This window comes from Schistocerca gregaria, chromosome 11 (assembly GCF_023897955.1).
Source record: "Schistocerca gregaria isolate iqSchGreg1 chromosome 11, iqSchGreg1.2, whole genome shotgun sequence".
Lineage (NCBI taxonomy): Eukaryota > Metazoa > Arthropoda > Insecta > Orthoptera > Acrididae > Schistocerca > Schistocerca gregaria.
Window position 1 is genome coordinate 57,507,168 of NC_064930.1, and position 22,590 is coordinate 57,529,757.

General features: G+C 39.5%; 1 protein-coding gene and 1 long non-coding RNA gene across 35 annotated transcripts in view; both read left to right on the plus strand.

Moving 5' to 3' along the window:
• LOC126295288 (uncharacterized) overlaps window positions 1-22,590 on the plus strand; it is a 562,445-nt gene that overhangs the window by 375,796 nt on the left and 164,059 nt on the right. The gene's annotated exons all lie outside the window — the stretch shown is intronic.
• On the plus strand, window positions 11,255-14,142 carry LOC126295294 (uncharacterized). The gene is made up of 2 exons (XR_007552451.1): window positions 11,255-13,823; window positions 13,878-14,142. It is a non-coding gene; the product is annotated as an uncharacterized LOC126295294 (long non-coding RNA).

Sequence of the window (22,590 nt, forward strand, 5' to 3'; positions counted from 1 at the left end):
AGAATGGTGTGGTCCTTAGAGGCTTTGGTAAAGTTATCAAAATGTTTCAGCCACTTTGGATGACTGATGAGCTCTTCCCAAACATTCTTGTGAAACGTCCCCTTAGAACAATTTATACACAACTGTGCTTAAGCTGACACACAATATTTTTAGCGCAACGCAATCTGACTTCCAAAAATCCCTACGAAAGAATGGCCCTGACTAACATTAACCTATAAGTTTCACAAATCACTTACCTCACAAAAATCTTCGTTACTCAAGCTACTGCAATGCAGCGAGTGCCACTACTGCCAGCTAAATAAAAGATTCAAACTACTGAAGGCACTAACTACTGATAGGCATAGTTAGCAAATGAAAGATCTTAATACAGAACAAACAATGTATTTACCTTAATAGTCATAATATATATAGCAGTTCATGACATCCAGTCTTACAAATTTCAAAACTCCGCCATCTCTCTCCCCACGTCCACCACTGCTGGTGGCTCACCTCCAACTGCGCAACGCTACACGCTGTTAGCATCCAGCTGCCGCTGCCCAACACTACAATGGCGAGTATTACAACAATGCCAACCAGCCACAGACTGCACACTGCACAGCCAGTGATTTTCATACAGAGCGCTACGTGGCGGCGGCGTTACCAATAAAAAAACCTAAACAGCCTACTTACATAACCCCCATGCTCCCCACAAAAAAATTTACAAAATGTTTTGGGCAGTGGCCAATACTGATTTGAAAATTTTTTTCATAATTACAATAACAAAGAAATGAAATGCACACACTTATCGATACAATGTTGGTCAAAAGCTAAAGTTTTCTCACAGTCCATAAAGACAGTCCTGATCATTCATCAAAGTAAAATTGCAGTATTTTTCTCAAAGTCTGAGTAGTAAAAGAAAATGCACACGGAAATAGTTGATTTCCATGCAGTCTTGAAGAAGTAGCGTTGTCCTTCCAACGGAAAGACAGTGCTGACTCTTGACATGCAGACAGGTAATGGGCCACAACAGAGCAAACCCACAGCAGAGTCAGTCGAAGTTTTAAAGAATATTGGTAGGTAGGTCGTCACAGAGTAGACCCATTGTAGTCCTGGTAGAGATTACGGTATTGGTGGGCCACCAGAAGTGCAGACCCACTGCCACCAGAAGTGCAGACCCACTGCAGTCCTTGTAGAAATAATGGTATTGGTGAGTCATCAAAGGTGTAGACCACTGTAGTCCTTGTAGAGATGGCTAGCAGCCAACTGTTGCGACTGTGCAGGTGCACAATCACCATCGAAGAGTCTTGTGGACAATATAGCAAGTCCATCAACCACCACTTGTCCACTCACAAAGAATTTGTTTGAAATGTCCTTAGAATCAGCAATGCTGTTATCCAGGCCCTTACTGAATTATTAACACACGTGGAAACACTATCAGTCCCTACTTCTCACATATTGTCCATATACTATGACCAACAGAAATGTGTGCAGTGAAATGTAACTTACAAGTTACTTAATTTGATGAACAGGTGTCAATTACAATTTTATAACATGAGAATACAATAACAAAGGTACAAAATATATCATTAAAGAACATAATAGTACAGATAACATTTGCAGTAATACAGGCTTTACAAAGGAATCGAAATAACGTATACATCAGTGTTACAGGAATTATGACAGGAGCACATACATAAAAAATCAGAATAAATTTCGAAACATCAACTTTACACATGAGCATTAAAACAAAATAGAATAAATAATGTCTAAACATCTTTACAAAGTAAATAACATATTATTGATGCAAATTATATTTGAGGATAACAGTATTCCTCATCATAGTGAATGTAGCTTAGTATTAGAACAGAAAAAATTCTATTAAACAGTACACAGAGACAGGAAGAAAATAAATACACAAGGGTACACAAACACATAGTAGGATAACACAAAAGGAAAGGACAGGGTTTGTTTTCAGGGTAACATTTGGTACTGGAGTCCGACCCAAAACGTCATTCCATAGATCGCCCCTCTTATTTCTACATTTGCTCCAGCCAAAAAAATCCTATCCAAGCATGCTTTCTGTATTCTGTTCTCATTCTCTTTCAAAAATAGTTTTCCTCCACTGTACACTACTTTTTTGGCCAAACCATTTTCTTATAGCTTCTCAATGCTTTTTTTCCAATTCATCATAGTTTCTTATATAGTCTACCCCCTCTTAAGCTAACTTAAACCTACTGAGCTCAGAGGCTAAACTAAGGGACGAGGCAATGCAGCTGCACAAAACAATTAATACAAACAGCAATGACAAAAAAAATGCAAGTAAGCATAGCGAGCAGCAATAAATGTAATAATTTATATATAAACATGACAAAGCTGAAGCAGAAAAAATATTACAGTAAAAATGTTTAATACCTATGTCACATCTTAACACTAGAGTGATGCATCACGAGAACATACGCTAGCAGATAAATTACCAAATCGTAAAAAAAAAATTATTTTTGCAATTCCTGTGAAGGGAAATGTCTATTTGTGCTCTCTTTTCCAAGAAAGTACATCATAAAATGATTCTTTACTGGGTCTGTAGACAGAAAATAGTGATATTAGTACATCTATTAAATTTTATTTTAACCAAATGCTGCAGTGCAGATAGAAACTGGATATTAAACAAGATGAGCAATCTCTCAGCTAGAAAGCCAATAGATATAAAATGTTTCTCATCATTTCATTTCAGTAAATGTCATAAATTAAGAACTCTACAGTGTAATCATGTTTTCAAGTTTGAGGGTGTCGTATTTACGATGCTGTCTACAAAGGAATGTCAATAGCGAGGATAATGGCCTCCCTTTTTTTTTCTTGTGCCTCTGAAAGGCACACACTAATGGCTTGTTTCCAGGTGGCTGTCGCCCAGCTGGGTGCCCACGGCGCATTACGTGCAGGTGGTCACTTAACTGTCTTACCGAAATATTTACGACACCAGTTTCCGCTACAGTGGCAGTGTCATATAAAAAATTTCACAGGTCAAGAATTTGCATTACACATCTGTAGAAACAAAATTCTATTAATATAAGTGTCCAAAAAGTTTTCTTCGGCATTGTAATACATTCAAGCATTTACATACATTTCATAACTCTTAAAGTAAGATTCTTGATTTTCAACAACCTTTTTCACAAACCAGAGTCCCTAACCAATACTAATTATTCCTTACCTTATTCGTCGACACTTCTTCAATATTTCATCATAACAGATACGTAGCATAATCAAATAACTCATGTAGCATCAGCTTATTGATCATAAACATACCGCAACAGCATAATACACATAGTCATCATAATAACAACATCATAACACCTTAGTCAAATTCTCAAAATCGTCGTAGCTTCCTCCACTAATTTCAAAACCTAAAAAAATTCTCTGCTCATGTCAAAAGTGTCATCTGCCTCAAACGTACTTTAAAAATCATGATCCCATACCAAATAGATCATTCAACATAATATCACAATGGTTCCGAAAAAAATATGAACTGTTCACAAAGTACAGACAAAATACAATTTCATAAGTGTGAAGTTATCCAACGGTGCAATTACGTAAACATCTGTCACTGATGTAGTAAAATAAATGTTTGTCTCTCTCAGTTAAATGATCACATAGCTGTGTAATTCTGTCTTAGAGAAATATGGTACCAATGTGTAAAGTTGTATAAGCAAATACTATATTAGCTAGGGCTCCTTGTGCTTGCCACACACATGGTACACAAAGTAAGTGTGTACCCCCCTGAGGATTAATGTAATTGTACCCTCAGGTGTTACAGATTACAGCAATGGAATGAAATGTATCACGAAAAACTTTCTTTTTAATTCAACAATCTTGATAAATAAATGGTTTAAGTACCAAATTAATCACTCAAATGCTTGCCCTGTAATGCTAAATGTGCGTTTTGCTGTAAGATAATTCTGTGGAACTGTCGTAGTTATCGTCCTCTGTAAGAAAAGTTCTGCTGAAGTCAATGTACTTACCTCATCATAAACGAAAGTGAAACGTTTTCCGTATAGATATCGTAGTTATTACGTACCTTACCGTGATCAAGAAAGTACTATAATGTAACGTATTGTTGTGCTACGATAAAGGCTGTCTCATTATAGCTATACCACAAAAGTTACTACTAAAACATGTTTTACTTTCCAGAATAATACAGAAAAACTGTGCAGATATAAAACAGATACACCGCAAAAGCAACAATGTAAATCGTGTCACATATTAGTAGCGTCGTGATATAATCGTGTAGTTATCAGAGAAACTAAATGCTAAGTCATCTTTAATCTCACAGAAAGTACTTCAAATAAAGAATGTCTTTTCAACTAAACCAAAATGTTGCATTAAAACCTTATTAACAGTATATGTTCTAAGTATGTAAGCCTTATAGTCGTTACGTAATCGTGCAACTAACAAGCAAGAATGTACAAATAACAACACTGTGTCGTCTGTTCACTATAATAATGCATTCGTAATTTCTGCTTAAAAATGTTCCCTAGGTTCTAGACTGGATAGTTAACTTCAAAACATTGTTGCATGTTAACAGTTTCTCAGTGTGACAAAGCATACTAGAAATGTGAAGTGAAATGTTTTATGGCAAAGACAAAGTTAAAAAGCAGATTATATTTCAATAAACGGTTTTACATGTGAAATGTGGTGCAATCTTTTACTCTTCCTAGTGCGCAGAGTTTCAGTCTCAACGCAATTATGTGGTTATGTCGGTAAGGAACACTGGAATTTTGCTCAAGGTTAGCTTATGTTATTTTTCTCTGAGCCAGCCGGCACACGTGGCTGCCTGCGGTGTCATTGTCAGTCTCTTTGTTGGCGCGCGCCGTTATTGGGATTAGGAGACCTAACTTCTACAAATTCACCTTGCCGAGAGGGCCCTGCTCTGTTTGAATCCCGCCAGTTCTGCTGCAATTCAGGTCTGTCGCTACGATCATATCGTGTGTCGTCATGTCGGTAGATTCCATAGTTTCTTTCTTGTCGATCACGTGGTGGAGAATTTCTCCCTGAATCGTAACTGCGCGATGGACCGTTGCGTCTTAAGTTATTCTGTCTCCCTTGATAATAATTATTTTGGTTTCCATATTGTCTGTTTCTCTGATTGTCTCTGTGATAGTCATTACCGCGGAGAGGTGATCTTTCCCTGTAATAATTACTACTCTGCCAACGGTTGCCATCTGTTTTGGTCACGATTTACGTTGTACGAATAGCCTTGTGTTATATTATTTCTGTCATCGCGGAATTGTGACAGGTGTGACCTGTAATTGTTGTGCTCCTGTTTTCACGTTCTGCAATTGTCAGTGTCAATTTCCACTTCTTGTAACAGTCCCTGAAAAGCTTCAATGTCGTCTTTGCATCGTCCTGCTAAAATAATCTGTTGTAAATGTTCAGGTAATTTGATTAAGCAAATGCGGATGAGTTCTGAGGGGCTGTATGGGTTTGAAAGATACTGATTCTTATGTAACATGCCTTCAAAATATTTGACAAGACTGGAAAATTCAGATTGTTCGAAATGTTTCATCATTATGATGCTATGTTTTACTCGGTCTTGTGTAGCTTGAGACCAATATGGTAAAATTCTCCTTCACTGTGACAATCGTGAATGACCGATTGCATTCTTACAGCTGGTTCATTCTCCAAGTAGCCACACATAAATTCTAATCTGTGCTCTAATGACCAGTTGGGAGGAAAACAATGAGAGAATTGATGGAGCCACGCTTGTGGATGAATGTCATTGCCAGAATTCTTAAATGTTTTGAATTTACGTGCAGTAATGAACAGCTTATAGTCAAAATCATCGTGTCGGCGGGTAGCATATCGGTCATTGTTACGTCGTGTCGGCGGTTCCATCTCAAAATTCGGTGCACCTTGCCAATTTCTTTCATAATTTCCGAAATGCCCTATGTTATTATTTTGTGGCTTTTCCGTATTTCTAAGTCCCTCTTCCCGTGTTGGAGAGCGAGTGTCCTCTGAAATACGTAATCCTTGTATTACCTGTGTCAGCTGATCTTGCACTTCCCGGATTTCTGTTTGGTGTTGTGTATTAATTTGATTCTGATTTTGTTTGAATTTCCTAATTTGTTCGCACTCTTCTGTATCATTCAGATCATCATCTACCTTTGTAGATAAGTTAATGAACTGATCTGAAAGTTCGGCTACTTTCTCAGATAGTGAACACATTTCCTCAGTGTGTTTTTCTGAACCAAGTTTCAGAGTGTCCATTTGTGTTGAAATCGAATCTACTGTGTCCTTTAAGTTTTCCTGAGTTTTTGCAAGTTGCGTAACCAAATCGGTGGATGCAACTGAGTCCATTTTAGCTTGCAAGGTGTCGTGATTTTCACGAACAATAGTTTGCAGTTCTTTTATGGCTGATTTGTGATTCTGCAATGTATTTTCATGCTGGGAAAAAATAGGTTGAAAATGCTCACAAATTTGTGTTTTTACCTCATTACAGATTTTTTGGCATTTCGATTCAATGTTATGTAACTCAGTAGTTAAATCTTCACGTGTTTATTCAAGTTTGGTGTCTAACTTTTGAAGCTTTTGCTGTGTTTGTCTCTGATTTTGTTCCATTTGTTGCATTAATTGCAATAATAATGTATTAGTGTCTGGAATCTGTTTTTCTATGCTTTTTGGCAGTGCATTTTCACCGGCAAGATTTACATTTTGACAGGCAGAAAATATGTCTTGACTCATTTGAGAAAACTGTGAGGACCCATAACCTAAGTCTACAGTATTTGCAATATTGTGTTCTGTCATTTCGGATTCCTGAGGCGAGCTGTTGCCGACTGATCGATCGATAATTGTTCCCTGTTCACTACTTGTTTCATTGTCTACACCATTATTTGCCGCCCGCTCCATTTCCCTATGCACAATTACCAAATTACTACTTCGAATGTCTGTTAATTCACTACACAGTGGTGCTGATAAGCGACGCTCGTCGTCACTATTATTTCTCAGTTTACTCTGGAGCCTAGTGTTACGTTTTTCACACGCCATTATTGTCACAATATTTCACACGATAACACATAAAAGCACAATTTGAAGAGCAATAATAAGAGAACACATTAACATAGCACTGAAAATAATATCTGGTTAATTGCAAGCGAAGCTGCGAAATACTTGGTGCAAATCTACATGTATGCCACAACTGTTTTACTGTACAACAGTGAAAGACTGCAACTACAAAGGAAATTCTCTCTATGATTACGCGCTAGCAATAAACAAAGGCTACACTAACTATACAAACTACAAGAAAAAATCAGAAGATTCCAGTGAGGTATCCTCGGCTAAGGGTCGACATATGAAACGTCCCCGTAGAACAATTTATACATGACTGTGCTTAAGCTGACACACAATATTTTTAGTGCAACGCAATCTGACTTCCAAAAATCCCTACGAAAGAATGGCCCTGACTAACATTAACCTATACGTTTCACAAATCACTTACCTCACAAAAATATTCGTTACTCAAGCTACTGCAATACAGCGAGCGCCACTACTGCCAGCTAAATAAAAGATTCAAACTATTGAAGGCACTAACTACTGATAAGCATAGTTAGCAAATGAAAGATTTTAATACAGAACAAACAATGTATTTATCTTAATAGTCATAATATATATAGCAATTCATGACATCCAGTCTTACAAATTTCAAAACTCCGCCATCTCTCTCCCCACGTCCACCACTGCTGGCGGCTCACCTCCAACTGCGCAACGCTACGCGCTGTTAACATCCAGCTGCCGCTGCCCAACACTACAATGGCGAGTATTACAACAATGCCAACCAGCCACAGACTGCACACGGCACAGCCAGTGATTTTCATACAGAGCGCTACGTGGCGGCGCCGTTACCAATAAAAAAACCTAAACAGCCTACTTACACTTGCTACATTTCTATATTGAATTTGGTGGTCCTCCTCTCTGTAGGGCAGGTGTCATCCTAAGCATCAGAAAAATAAACATTGGAGGCACATATACCCCACTGGCAATCACTGCACAACACACTGTAATATTTTTCCCATGCTCCCAGCTTGTTGCTGAGCCAACTTCTTTAGCTCCTTTGAGTGCTAAAATTTTTCCTGGCTTCTGAACTGTTGATATTCCTGTCTCATCAAAATTGTACATTCTGGAGGTATCAAACTTATGGACGTCCATCACAGTGGTGTGATTCGAGGAAAAAAGCTTAACTTCACTTGAATTATAATCTGAGATCCGATTGAGACTGGCAGCCTCAGGTTTGCGAATGCTGACTGATGGATTTCTTCCAAGAAACCAAGAGACCCAGTCCTGTCCAGCTCTTTTTATATTTTATTAAAATTATGCTGAATATTGTTTGCCTCAGCATATTCATAAACTAATCTCCTCAACTCCACCGTCGATATTCCATAAAATGTCTTTGCTAGCAAAAGCAGAAAAGGAAATCGTAGGAAAGGCAAAAGAAGTTTTAGTTCCTGATTGTCACCTACCGGCGCGTCGGTAGGAATGGGAAAAGGTAATAAGTTGGTACTGCAAGAACATGGTTTACTGGTTGTATTGTACCTCTCTCGTCCAGGGAACAAATATTAAATATCGTCAATTATTTTATATCAAATTGTGACATGTTTAAAAACCTGTGTGGTCTTCCTGGTTTCGATAGTGGACCACAAGTCCCTATCTGTCTGTTTACTCTGTTAAGGGGACCTGGAATGTCCTATACCTCCAGTGTTAAATGTAAGGAACATTTTCTTATGAACTATTAACACCAGAATGATGAAACTTTTACAGTATAATATTACATATATTTAATACCATGTACCATATGGATTTTAATTTATTGTTTTTTTTTGGGGGGGGGGAAGATACTAATTATTTTGTTACTGAAAATAATTGACACATTTTTTGACATAGTATCTTTGAAATAAAATCTGGTATCAATTATGTCTCACAAAAAGGCTGTGATACAAGGTGTATATTGGCACTGTTTACATTCCTTGAAAATTTTAAGTCTTTATCTCTAAATAGTTTAGCCAAAAATGTTCCTTATATGGCAAAAAAGTGAAGTCGAAAACGAGTTTTCAAAATTTCACTAACATTTTAGTGGAGTCCAGCACCATAAGAGGGGTTTTCACTGTCACTAGACATCTCCCCATCTAGCCTACTTTTCACACCTTTCATTCTTTGTCTGGCTTGCCTCTCACATTCCTTTTCTTTCTTTTCAGCATCCTGTTTCCTCTCATTGTCTATTGACATCATTGCACTCACCATGTACATCCTGCGCCACACATCCAACTTCTGCAGCAGATTTCACTTTATAATGTTACCTTTGTTGTACGTAACAGTGGCATCATAGACTCCAAAATGAAGAGTATGAATTTCCACAAACACATTTTTTGGGACTCTGGTCCAAATTACATTATTCACACTCTCATTTTGATTTTGTGTACGTCCATGGAGGCATTTCTTCCAAAGTTCAGTTGCAGAAAGATATCTGAAAATTGGTTTTATAGCCTTCATGACAGTTTCTGGTAGACTGTGGTGATGTTTGTATACACATTCAGATCTGTGATATTTGTTGTACTTGCACCAGGAATTGGGTCCCTGTGGGCATAGTTCCTCGTCAGTCAATAAGGTGTGGTAGTAAAGTTCCATTACAGCCTTTTCCATTGCATCAACACTGTGAGTATTTTGTCTTATTGCCAGTCAATAGTCTCTCTGCAATCTGTTGATTACTTCGTCTGTCAATCTTGTAGCTCCACCCAAAGCTTTTCCATCACTGAGTACTTGGCCTTGCGTTGTGGTCTTCAGTCGACAGAGCCTTGTTCCCATATGTTTCTGAACGTGACCTGTGCACTGCTGTTTAGTAATGTAACATCATTTCCATGAGGTTTCAGATCAGATACAGCAGCAAAAGACTTCGAATCACCATCACCCAGGAACTGTAGGTATCTGACCTTGTACCACAGAAGAGAGCAACTGAAAATGTCTTTCACACTGTAAACTTCCATGGCCCCACTAGACCCACTGTCATTCCTTCAACAGTTTTCTGCATGCTCATCCCTCACTCTTTTAGAACGCCTACAGTGTTTGGATTTAATTGCAACACCTATAATGTTTGTAGTATCAGCACTTTTTGCCGTTATTACCCCATTATGTGAAGTGTGCCCACGGTTCTGCCACATACCATCTAGTGTGACAATCAGGTCCTGAGGATTCTGAACGTGTGGAATTTCTTCATTCCCCGCCATAGCCTCCTCCACTGCTTCTTTCATGGATTCTTTGGCAAAATCTTCAACACAGGATGCAACAATTGAGTTATATTTTGAGAATTTTGTTGGTGGTGGTGGTAGATTCATTACACCACAAAACATTTGACCATCCCTTACTGATTGACTCTAGAGCATAAACAAATCTAATTTTTACACCATAGTACTCACTTTCAGTTTCACCTTTGCCTATTTCGACATATTCTGAATTCCAAAATGAAACATTGTAATGATCGCTAGTACAATGGAAACAGATTTCTGCTGAAAGTCCTGTGTGTCTCTTGACATATATTGACATACTCAATTTACAACATTCCTTACACAGTACTGAACTCTCAATCACCTTTGAGAGCAATGAAATGTTAATTATTTCATTCACATTATCCTCACTACAGTATTTTTCAGTTGATCCATGCGACTTCTTGCTCGTGCTACAGACAGTAGCAGATTTCACTTCATGAATAACCTCACTATTTTCAGAATCATTTCCCAAGGTCGGAGAAATTGTTACAGTTCCACTACTGTACCTCGGAGGAGGCTTCTTCCTCTTGTAAACTCTGTCACTAAATCGAGGCATATTTGATAAGTTCCAGTTACGCAATAGAAATACAACACAAATTGTGCAATAACCACCAAATGCTCAATGTAAACAACAGTATCCAAAGACTACAATACACAGATAAAACAATTGCCTATCAAATCGTGTTGCCAACATAATATAAAGTCTGGAAAGACCGAAATTTTTGAAAAACGATGTTTTCAATGAACATGTATCCGTGGAAATTCAATGTCGCGACATGCCCTCTACAGCACATTATTGAAAACAATATTTTCAATACTTGGAGTTGAGCTACGAGTAAGATTAATATGCCATTTTAAAGAGGAAGATCTGTAGTATTTTATTTTACAAGAAACTGAAAACCCAAAATTTCATCTTTTTAGGTTCCGGGTTCCCCTAACAGAGCATAAGAGACTTAAATATTTGACAAAGAGAAGGTAACTTCACAGTACTAACATGAAATAATTTAATTACCTTACCTTGAATACTCATCGTTGCTTGCTCGTTGTATAGGGGTAATGTCTAGATTTGCTGTAATTGTTACTACAATGGGTCCTTGGGTTTGTAATATGCTACATAAGAACTGATATTGTTTAAAGCTTTCCATATTAAATATTTTCGTAATACCATCTTCATAACAATCAGCAGTTCACCAATATAAGCTTTTCCAACATAAGTTGTCATCTCAGAAATGTTCAACAACACGACCTTTCTCAAAATCGTCCATTTCTCACGAGTAGCACATTTGGGCTCATTCCATTAAGTATCATACAAACAATGGCTTTGTTCATCAGAGAAAATTGGCTGACAATCATATTTTGGTCACAGATGAACATATGTTTCTCCTCTGTTGTTCTTAACATTCTTAGAATATAGTGAAATATAAATTGTGTAATTTAAGCTTATTTACTGTTTTTCCATAAAGTGCTGATTTTGTTAAAACAATTTGTCAAAGCAAGTTTTGCTTGGAAAGAGTCCCATAATTGAAAATCTTAACAGCAGTTGTTTTGTGAAGACTAGTTCTAGGGAGCACCAATTTAAACAGCAGACCTCAGTAAAGTGAGCTATCTTAGTTTTTCGTGCTGTTTTTACAAACAATGTCGACAATATGTAACTTAATATCTTTATTTAAGACCACTAGTTTATATTCTCCTCATTTGTTTGCACACATACACTCGTGTTCAGGGAAAAAAAAAAAAGAAAACAGAACACATTTAACAACTAGAGAAAGGACATTCATATTCACAGGACATATAAATTACTATGCCATGCAGAAATAATTAGCATTTCAATCACCTTTACAAAACATTGTCTTCACACTCGACTTCACCTGCCTAGCCTGTTTTAGATGGGGCTAATCTTCAATGGCCATTTCTCCCTCTTTAAACTGAGAAAACCATTCGTACATTTGAGTTTCACTAAGAGTGTGTTCTTTGTAGGTTATCTGCATCATCACAAAATTTTTTGCTGCTCACTTGCCAAGTAAAAAACAACTTGCCAAGTAAAAAACAATATTTCACAGCCGGACCTTGTTCATAAGAAGTAGCCATTTTGTCATGTTGCATCTGTACTTTACACGCACTGCCGGAACTGCTAGAGAAACCACACACCTGCCTATCACAGTACAATCAACCTGAAATTTATTACATGAAATTAGAATAGATTCTTCATATAAGTACCAATCTCAGCAACTACATCTAGACGTTTACAGAACATAACATATACATTATATGACCAATTAATGTTTTAATAACAAATCTATTAGTTGAGTTAGAAGATGATTCAAACTGGGACAAAGCAATACCGACAATAGGTTGTTTTGCAGTACTAAAATAAGAAGGCTCACATTTACAACTATCGTCCCAATTACTTTTGTAACCAAAGAATTAAATTTAAGGGGCAATGAGTCGAGGGACAAGTTCACACACCAATTTACAGATTAAAAATTAATCTTGTGCATTAACAAATATGCCAGATTACATCCGAGTTAATTGAGGATACGGTCACCAAAAGCCTTTGCATTTGAGCACTTTTGTCAGTGTTCTGTACAGTTCTGCATGTGTTCTGTACAGTTCTCCATGTGTTTGATAGACCAGTGCCACTGTTCTAGATAGCTGAAAAGGTTTTCAGTTGTTTACGTAACCTCTTGTACAGAATCTTTATTGTAAATGAGCAATTTTTGGCATTTTATTCACAAAACTTTGCGACAGTGTAAGGAAAAGGTTACTGTGTTAGATATAGGTCACTTGCAACTTGCTATCTCCATTCTGGCCACATTGTTCAGTTTCATCGAACCCCACATTCCCCTGGGCTGAGCTTGAATAGAGCACATGCAATCTTTGACTTGTCTGCTATAAATTCAAACAGCAAACTTTATAGCAGTATGAGCATTAAATGAGATTGCTTTGGCTTTAGGAGGAAGATAGGGGCTGCAATACCCAAAGAAATTGAAGAATTCAGTCTTGGACACATTTTGATCTATTTACTCAAATTGGGGCCTCTGGGATAAACTCCCAAAGCTGTGATTTCTTAATCTTATTTAATACTTTGATTCTTACATTGTTGATGCAGAAAGTATGCAATAATGTTTTTTCACGTACACCATGCGCGACTAACGAACGATTTATAAAACATTAATTGAAATTAAAACTTTCAGCTCTTTCAGTTTGTGTATTCAGTACTAATACATATGAGTAACAATTTAAATAAGATTAATTCATGACATTGTGGTTATATGTCAAAAGGCAAGAATAAACTCATATATTTGAGTATTTGAGGACTGCGTACAAGAAGAAGAAGAAGAAGAAGAAGAAGAAGAAGGAAGCACTGCGGACCTACAAAGACAATATTTGTTAACAGGATATGTTAGTGTTAAATTATATGCCTCAATTGCAGAAGCAATCTTTGTTTGACAAACTTAACAACGAAATAGTTATATGCCTAATGCTCAGCATTACAGGTACATGCTAAAGCAGATGTTAAAGAGCTGTTGCATACTGTAAAGTGTTATTGCATACTGTAAAGTGTTGTTTCTGAAATATTATTATCATTACATTAAGGTTGTTTTAAGAATAAATTCCACAGTACACTGTAAAGTTCTCATGTATCTGCAACCTTATTGGAAACACACAATTTTTATAAATGTAGCAACTGAATAAAGTTACTAAATGTAAGTCTGAAGTGTACCAAAAGTTATAAAAAACATTCTCAACTTTTTACAGCATATGTCTATTATTTAAGACACTTGAAATGATTGTATTATTATGACCTGGTGTGTATATGTTAAAATACATTGAAAATAAATATTTTCTGTACTATTGTTCATATATTTTGTTATAACTGTTTTTCATCAGTATTGTACCATTTCCATATTATAAATTAGATAATGGAAAATCCAGGCTGGAATGTAAGAACATTATAAGAAGGATAGTTGCTACTCGCCATATTGCGGAGATGCTGAGTAGCAGACAGGCACAACAAATAGTCTGTCAGAAAGTGGCCTTATAACGACCTTTACTTTGGATACCTTCAAATGTCTGAACAATTCAAAATATTTCACTGCTTGTGACCGCAAAAATATAAAAATAAAAAATTGGGGGGGAGGAGGTTTCTGAGAAACAGCTCATAGTGCCTCACTAAGTCCTATCAAGCCCATTGTAGACCACATCAATGTCAAAAAGAACCAACTGATTTGCTCCATTTGCCTAAGCTGGAGGAAGTGTGTAGTATTCATACTTTGACCTCGTACTGTAGGATACAGTTTTGTCAGTGGTGGGCATACAAGATATCCTGTGGAACATTCCTAAATGCCTTCTCTGAAAACAATCTAGAACAGATAGTTGGAAACCCCTCTCATAATGGCGACATATAGAGCAGACCTCTTTGAGGATGTCCACATCGGAAATGCTATCAGTGACCATGACCCTGTTGTGGCCACAATGATTACCAAAGTACAAAGAACGACTAACACAAGCGAAAATGTGTGTGTTTGTAAACTAGATAAAAAATCAGTAGTGTCATACTTCAATGAGGAACTTGAAATGTTCAGCACAGAGCAGGAACATATAGAGGAACTATGCCTCAAGGTTAAAAGAATAGTCGAGCATGCACTGGATAGGTACGTACCCAGTAGGACAGTTCATAATGGGAAGGAACCTCCATAGTCTCTGTAGGGAAACTTCAAAAGAAACAGAAACTACTCTATAATGATGTAAAAGAAAGCATAGGGCTACAGATGGAGAGATGCTGGAGGAAATGCATTTGGCTGATGAGGGCAATGCACGATGCCTTCAGTGATCACTGTAGCAGCACACAAAGAAATTCTAATCATACATAAAGCCTGTTAGTGGCACCAAAGTTAGTCTCCAGTCCCTAGCGAATGAGACAGGAACTGAAATTGTGGGTAGCAAAGCAAAAGCTGAAATGCTTAACTCAATTTTCAAATTTTCCTTTACAAAGGAAAACTCTAGAGAATTGCCCCAATTTAATCCTTGTACAACGGAGAAGATGAGTGAAATAAGTATTAGTGTCAGTGGTGTTGAGAAACAGCTGAAATCGTTAAAATTGAACAAACCTTCAGATTCTGATGGAATTCCTGTCAGCTCCCATACTGAATTTGTGGCTGAGTTAGCCCCTATTCTAACTATAACCTATCACACATCCCTTGAACAAAAAACCGTGCCCAATTCTTGGTAAAAAGTGCAGCTCACACCTGTCTACAAGATCCACAAAACTACCATCAATCTAGAACAAATGACCACCTCAATGCCAACCAGTGTGGATTCTGAAAATATCAATCACGTGAAACCCAATTCCTATTCCTCTCACATGACATACTAAAATCTTTAGAGTGAAGCAGTCAGGTATCTGCAGAATTTCTCGATTTCCCAATAGCAGTTGACTCAGTACCACACATACGCTTATTGTCAAAAGTACGATCGTATGGGGTATCGAGTGAAATTTGTGACTGGATTTGCAGGCTTTGTGGTAGAGGGGACACAGCATGTTGTCTTGGATGCAGAGTCATTGTCAGACGTAGAAATAATTTTGAGTGTGCTGCAGGGAAACCCTTGCTGTTCATACTTTGGAGGGATATGAAATGGAATCATCAAATAGGCCCAGTTGTGGGTAAAGCAGGTGGTAGATTTCAGTTTATGGCTAGATTACTGGGGAAGTACAATCAGTCTACAAAGGAGATTTCTGACAAATCACTTGTGTGACCTCTTCTAGAATATTGCTCAAGTGGGTGGAACCCATACCAAATAGGACTGATGGGGTATTGAACATATACAGAGAAGGGCAGCATGAATGGCCACATGCTTGTTTGATCTGTGGGACAATGTCACAGAGATAATGAAACAACTACACTGGAAGACTCTTGAAGACAGATGTGTTATTCCGAGAAAGTCTATTAACAAAATTTCAAGAACCGGCCTTAACTGATGATGCTGGGAATGTAGTGCTATCCGCTACATATTGGTCACATAGGGATCGTGAGGGTAAGATTACACACACACACACACACACACACACACACACAAACTCATTCTACCCGTGTTCCTTATGTGAATGGAACGGAAAGAAACCCTAATAACTGGTACAGTGGGATGTAACCTCTGTCATGGACTTCACAGTTGTTTGCGGAGTTTAGGTGCAGATCTAGGCAGTAACACTAAGACAATTCTGTTTTTATGCGCAGCCTTTTGGAAAATATTGATAAGCCTATCGTCACACATGTGCCGATACTGATGGAACTATATTTTACATAACAATGTTAATGTGGTAGTAAACATTACACCATTATTCACTTATTTATAATTATAGGAAATAAGTTGAAGTCTGTTAGATTCAGGCTTGCAGCTATTTCCTTCTACATTGTCATATCTTGCATCATATTTTTGTATTCATTATGGCATGTATCGTACAAAAATAGGTTTGCATCTACTGTATCAATCTAGTTGATTCTTCAGATATTTCACACACTTGCCCATCGCAGGCAAGAGAGGTTTAGTGCAGGTGCCCACCTTCTGTTTAACCAGGTTGACGTAAAACTTCCTTGGCAGATTAAAACTGTGCACCAGGCCAGACTCAAACTCGGGACCTATGCCTTTTGCAGGCAAGTTCTGTACTGACGACTACCCAAGCAGAGCTCACGACCTATCCTCGCAGCTTTACTTCCACCAGTACCTCGTCTCCTGCTCTCCAAACTTCACAGAAGCTCTCCTGCGAAACTTGCAAGACTAGCACTTTCAGGGAGGTAGGAGATGAGGTACTGGCGGAAGTAAAGTTGTGAGGATGAGTTGTGGTCAGATAGCTCAACCAGTAAGGCACTTGCATGTGAAAGACAGAGGTCCTGAGCTAGACCCAGCAAGCAGTTTTAATCTGCTAGGAAGTTTCATATCAGCGCATACTCTGCTGCAGAGTGAAAATTACATTCAAGAATGATGTAGCTTGCAGTGCAGGGCCTGTGGGTGCTGTCTGACAGAACCTTAAGGTAATCATTTGCAGAATGAATTTTCTAGATGATGATTTTTCCTCAACCATAAGTATTGCGGGAGGTTCTCTGCATTTTGCAGCTGTAATAAGACTTATTAGGCCAGTGGAGCTTGTCATCCACCTGTCATGGTATATGTACATGTGTTTGTTAACTTGTGCGGCAATTGATCACAGTGAGAGCTCAGCACACTTAGACTGCCTCAGTGCAGTCAACAATTTGTGAAATTTTGTGCTCAAAAAGGTCAGAGGCCTGCAACTGTGAAGATGAGCATGTCTTCACAGTATTTCACATTGTTTAAAGACTCTCCAGGGGTTATTCTTGAAATTTGCTATATACATCTGTTTCTTCTCGATGACCAAGTAAGATTTCATTCTGCAGAGGTTGTTAGTCGTAACAAATATCTTCGGTCCAAATGGCTCTGACCACTATGGGACTTAACTGCTGTGGTCATCAGTCCCCTAGAACTTAGAACTACTTAAACCTAACTAACCTAAGGACATCACAAACACCCATGCCCGAGGCAGGATTCGAACGTGCGAACGCAGGGGTTTCGCGGTTCCAGACTGTAGCATGTAGAACCGCTCGGCCGGCCAAGTATCTTTATTTTACTCTGCACCACCGAGCCAGTGAAAATCATGGGCCAGGTTAGCAGCTCAATAAAATCTGCTGTAGTCGAATAGTCTTTGTGGGAATGGCATCTTTGTGGGGAATGGCGTCTTTGTGGGTAGGTGGCGTCTTTGTTGATCAGTGAAAAGTAATAGGGAAACACCATTTCAAGAGTGAGCACTGAAAGTACCTTAAATGAGGCAAAACGTGTGTGGTCCACATAACTCTTTGTTACCACCACAAAAGACATAACAACTACTGAATTACTTTGCAAACTGGTACGGCAGAAGAGAAACCTCTAAAACAAATATACAACATACACTCCTGGAAATGGAAAAAAGAACACATTGACACCGGTGTGTCAGACCCACCATACTTGCTCCGGACACTGCGAGAGGGCAGTACAAGCAATGATCACACGCACGGCACAGCGGACACACCAGGAACCGCGGTGTTGGCCGTCGAATGGCGCTAGCTGCGCAGCATTTGTGCACCGCCGCCGTCAGTGTCAGCCAGTTTGCCGTGGCATATGGAGCTCCATCGCAGTCTTTAACACTGGTAGCATGCCGCGACAGCGTGGACGTGAACCGTATGTGCAGTTGACGGACTTTGAGCGAGGGCGTATAGTGGGCATGCGGGAGGCCGGGTGGACGTACCGCCGAATTGCTCAACACGTGGGGCGTGAGGTCTCCACAGTAGATCGATGTTGTCGGCAGTGGTCGGCGGAAGGTGCACGTGCCCGTCCACCTGGGACCGGACCGCAGCGACGCCCGGATGCACGCCAAGACCGTAGGATCCTACGCAGTGCCACAGGGGACCGCACCGCCACTTCCCAGCAAATTAAGGACACTGTTGCTCCTGGGGTATCGGCGAGGACCATTTGCAACCGTCTCCATGAAGCTGGGCTACGGTCCCGCACACCGTTAGGCCGTCTTCCGCTCACGCCCCAACATCGTGCAGCCCGCCTCCAGTGGTGTCGCAACAGGCGTGAATGGAGGGACGAATGGAGATGTGTCGTCTTCAGCGATGAGAGTCGCTTCTGCCTTGGTGCCAATGATGGTCGTATGCGTGTTTGGCGCCGTGCAGGTGAGCGCCACAATCAGGACTGCATACGACCGAGGCACACAGGGCCGACACCCGGCATCGTGGTGTGGGGAGCGATCTCCTACACTGGCCGTACACCTCTGGTGATCGTCGAGGGGACACTGAATAGTGCACGGTACATCCAAACCGTCATCGAACCCATCGTTCTACCATTCCTAGACCGGCAAGGGAACTTGCTGTTCCAACAGGACAATGCACGTCCGCATGTATCCCGTGCCACCCAACGTGCTCTAGAAGGTGTAAGTCAACTACCCTGGCCAGCAAGATCTCCGGATCTGTCCCCCATTGAGCATGTTTGGGACTGGATGAAGCGTCGTCTCACGCTGTCTGCACGTCCAGCACGAACGCTGGTCCTACTGAGGTGCCAGGTGGAAATGGCATGGCAAGCCGTTCCACAGGACTACATCCAGCATCTTTACGATCGTCTCCATGGGAGAATAGCAGCCTGCATTGCTGCGAAAGGTGGATATACACTGTACTAGTGCCGACATTGTGCATGCTCTGTTGCCTGTGTCTATGTGCCTGTGGTTCTGTCAGTGTGATCATGTGATGTATCTGACCCCAGGAATGTGTCAATAAAGTTTCCCCTTCCTGGGACAATGAATTCACGGTGTTCTTATTTCAATTTCCAGGAGTGTATTTATCACCACTGTCATTCTGTATCATGTCTGCTATGAACAGCCGGTTAGTGTTGTTGAGTGGTTCTAGGCGCTACAGTCCGGAACCGCGCGATTGCTATGGTCGCAGGTTCAAATCCTGCCTCGAGCATGGATGTGCGTGATGTCCTTAAGTTATTTAGGTTTAAGTAGTTCCAAGTTATAGGGAACTGATGACCTCAGAAGTTAAGTCCCATAGTGCTCAGAGCAATGGGAACCATTGTTTGCTTCGAACATTCCTTTTAATTCTTTGACTGTGACACATGAGATTGGCGGTACTGTCTCTGGTCTTCCACTCTCACAGCGTGGCAGGTTCTGAGTACTTCTGAGGCGTTCACCGTCTCCAAGCTTTGTCCAGGCATTCAGAGTTATCTTTGTATTTATTTACATCATTTAGTATATTTACTGAATTGCACAACAATAAAATGACTTGGCAAAGTCATAGTTGTGCCACAGTGAAACATCATCTGTAAGGTTTAGGGGAAATGATAGCACACAGTAAGAGGTCGCAAGTGCAATCAAATGGCTCTTCTTATGTATCTGTCACAGTATACGAACGTATGTTTGAAAACTTGTGCGGCAATTGTCCACAGTTAGAGCTTGACACACCGAGACTGCTCCAGTACATTCAGCAGGTTAATGTAATTCTGTGTTCATAAAGGTCAGTTGCCTGCAACTGTGAAGATGAGCATGTCTGTATAGTAAAACAATTGTTCATATTCTGAGTTTGAAAGCAGTACAATAACAGTGTTTCAATATATGATTTCAGTAGAACATACTTTATGTAAAACAATGGACTGGTATGTAATGTTACAAAACTAATTTTGTGGCTTGGGGGGAGGGAGGGCAGTATAGTTCTGAATACCTGAAACAAATTCAAACTGTGTATACCTACAGTTAATTATCCAGGGTAAAAAAATATTGTTTAGGTAAGACACCCTAGCACTGCTAAGAGTGGGGAGTGTGTAGATAGCAGCCAAAAAATTGACAATGCCTGTTATTAGTATTAAATCCATAGTTTTTGGTGAATATTTATACCTCTGAAAACATGTAAGTAAAATAAGTATGTTTTTACTCTAAAGAGAGATTTATTTCCTTTTCCTATCTAATGTAAGATTGTGATACATAATTAACCTGTGACTCAGCCAGTCATTGTGTAACTGCTAGCAGGACATTCAGCAATTCCGGTAACATAAAGTATGAAAAAATAAATTTTCTCCGTGGTATGTGTTAGGCAGAAAGCAATACCCAACCTCCAACACACACTGGGCTGGTGTGTAAGTCCATAGCGTCTTCTCATAAGTTCAATAAAAGCGACATACATGTACCAGAGACTTTAGTCATCAATAATATATTCTCCTTCATTATTCACAACAGTCTGCAAATGCTTGGGTAGCTTTCCAGTTCTGCAACTGTAGAAATCAAATGGTTTTGAGGCAAAACAGTCAAGCTATATTCAGAGCACATTGTCATCCTTGGAAGTTCTTTGACAGAGACCAGAAAAGGTGAAAAACTCAAGGCACAAGATCAGGTGAGCAAGGTGAATGTGGAATGACTTCGGAACACAACTCCTGTAGTGTTTTGTCAGTCTAGCAGAAGATAGGCATTATCATGGAGTACCATCACTTCACTTAGACTTCCTGCTCATTGTTCGGGGGGTGCATCTGCAAGACATCTAGACTGTTGACAATAAATGTTAGCAGTGATGGTTACACCTTGTGGAAGCAAATTGTAGTACATCACATTGTCTCATTTCCACCAGATGCACAATATTATCTTTTGTGGATGCAAGCAGGTCATCGTACAGGGAGTTTCTCCTGTGGTGGAGCTCAGTTATTCCTTCCTTTCTAACATAGGCATAAAGATAAATTTTTTGTCACTAGTAACAATACAGGATACGAATTACCGGTGTCGTTCACAAGGCAACTGATGGCAAGCAAGGAAGCGGAGATGCGCGCAAGACCACATGCTGATTTTTGTGATTGTGGCTTACAGTATGCAATACTCATGCACCAGATTTTTTATCCTTCCCCATTGTGCCTGCAGATGTCACTCGACAGTGGAATGATCACAGTTCATGACATCTGCCAGGTCTCGAGTGCTCTGATGTAGATCGTTGTGGATTAATGCATCTAAACGATCTTATAAAACCCGGAACATCTTCCTGAACATGAGAGTCACTAATATAAAAATAATCCTCCTTAAAACGAGAAAATCATTTTCTTATTGGCTTCTCGTCCCCACGTGCCAAAGATTCATGTCAAAACGGTACCAACGTGCCTCACAGTGTAACAGAACAATTTTTGAGGAAATGTGTGTGTCCATCTTCGAGAGAGGGAGCCAGTGACCATGGATGGCGTCATGTGATCACAGGTGATGAACCCTGGATTTGTGATTACGGTCCTCAGACAAAATGGTGAAGTGGAAAGTGGCACACTGAGATATCTCCTCGATCGAAAGAGACTCGAATGATCAAATCAGAAATCAAAACAATGCTGATTTGCTTTTTTGACATTGCAATTACTGTGCGTAAACAACATGTTCCTCCACGACAAACTGTCAACCGAGCCTCAGGAAAATGACAAATCAAGAGAGGCCGGATATGATTAAGGCAATGACCCGTGTCTCTCAGCCGCTTCCATCATGGAATTTTTATCTCAAAAGGCATTCCAACTGTTCCACAGGCTCCTTGTTCATCTCATCTAAGTCCTTGTGGCATTTTTCTTTACCCAAAGCTGAAATTTTTTTAAAAGGACGTTATCTTGGGATTCTGGAGAACATTCGAAAGAATGTGGCAAACATGGGAACGGTGACTGCCGGCGTATAGCTGCTGAATCGAAGCTACTTTGAAGGAGAAAATATTGTTTGAAGAAAGAGGAAAAAAAAAAACCTTTGGTACATAAAAAATTG